Source organism: Phoca vitulina, unplaced genomic scaffold, assembly GCF_004348235.1.
Source record: "Phoca vitulina isolate PV1807 unplaced genomic scaffold, GSC_HSeal_1.0 scaffold6, whole genome shotgun sequence".
In the NCBI taxonomy this organism is placed as follows: domain Eukaryota; kingdom Metazoa; phylum Chordata; class Mammalia; order Carnivora; family Phocidae; genus Phoca; species Phoca vitulina.
The window spans coordinates 34,667,997-34,669,792 of record NW_022589709.1 but is presented as its reverse complement, the minus strand read 5'-3'; positions in this window follow the sequence as shown (position 1 = coordinate 34,669,792).

Here is a 1,796-nt window from a genome sequence, read left to right as displayed (position 1 = left end):
GGGGGGGGGGGGGTTGGTCGGATTTCCTTACATTCAGCAGTCTCCTGTTCTTTTTACTCTAGTTGAGTAAAGGATCACAAAGAATCTGGTCAGGATTGGGAAGAGAGGGAAACTATAAAGACGGAGGATTCTCCATATGGGAAGACTGGCAAAATTCTAGTTCTGGGGGATTATAGGAGGGGAGAAATGGGGGCTGCCTAGGTTATTAGGAAGAAGATGGTTAAAACCTTTGATCCTGTGTCTGATCCCAGGGAGCAGGTTGAAGAGATCCTAAGCTTTCACTCAGTAGCTCCAAAATACAATCAGATGAGTATAGCCTGAATGTTTCCAATTCTAAAAGTCAAGATAGGGAGAAATTTTGTTTGGGCCCGAGAAGCAATACTGCATTAAATTAAACAAGTAGTGACAGGAATTAGTCATATGATGGAAGGCCCCACTTTATTTGCATGGGTTTGCATTTCTTTAAATCTTATTTTATGTAGTTTTAAAACTATATTTTGTATTGTTTATAATTAGCAATGTTAATGAGTAGTTTTCTATTTGTATTGTTACATTAGTAAAAGCTTCTTTTATACAAAAAAGAAAAACCGACTTGTATGCTAAATAATCTGAGAGACTTGTCTGGTGAAAACTAGGTGGAATTCATAACATAACTGAGGACTCCATTGTGTCTCCTAGTGTCAATGACACAAATTGCAAGCATAGCAATCCTGCCCAAGAAGAGTTAACCAACCTTGTAAATCCAAACCTACTGAGTAATGGTAGATAGCATGGCAGGGATTGGCTGGCAACCACTTTAAATCAAGAGTGGAGCATACTACATTGTCATCGCGTACTCCTATTTGGTCATAAATTTTTTGAGTGTAGGGACTGTATTTGACTTACCATTGAATCTCTGGAGCTCAAAAGTATGGGATGCATAGTTGGTATTTGAGGAAAATTATGAAATGAATTAGAAACTAGGATGAGGAGTGAGGAGGGAAGCCAAAAAGGGGTGTATGAGGATCTCAAAATTGAACTGAATTTGAATTTGTCTTCCAAATTTGCCTAGAATCCTCCTTGGCTTTTCCTATGAGCTATAGATGGTTTACTTCATCTAAAAGGGCTTATTATGGGGCGCCTGGGTGGCTCAGTCGGTTAAGCGACTGCCTACGGCTCAGGTCATGATCTCAGGGTCCTGGGATCGAGCCCCGCATGGGCTCTCTGTTCAGCGGGAGGCCTGCTTCTCTCTCTCCCACTCCCCCTGCTTGTGTTCCCTCTCTCACTGTGTTTCTCTCTGTCAAATAAATAAATAAAATCTTAAAAATAAATAAATAAATAAAAGGGCTTATTAGGTACCAAAGAGAATCTTAATTTTAGTTTTCAAAGTGTAGATTTGTCTTTCCATTGAGAGCAGATTTCTTAACAACAATGGTAGTAATTTTGTAGATTCTTTGCAGTCTTAGAATTAAGACTTCAGTGCCATTATATGAGATCTCCTACCAAAATATATTTTCTGTCACCTCAAATGCACCAAATCAAATAAGACTGTTGTCGGGGCGCCTGGGTGGCTCAGTCGTTAAGCGTCTGCCTTCGGCTCAGGTCATGATCCCAGCGTCCTGGGATCGAGCCCCACATCGGGCTCTCTGCTCCGCGGGAAGCCTGCTTCTCCTTCTCCCACTCCCCCTGCTTGTGTTCCCTCTCTCGCTGTGTCTCTCTCTGTCAAATAAATAAATAAAATCTTTAAAAAAAAAAAACAAAACAAAAAAAACAAATAAGACTGTTGTCTTCAGGAAATCCTTGACATTCAGGCCCAT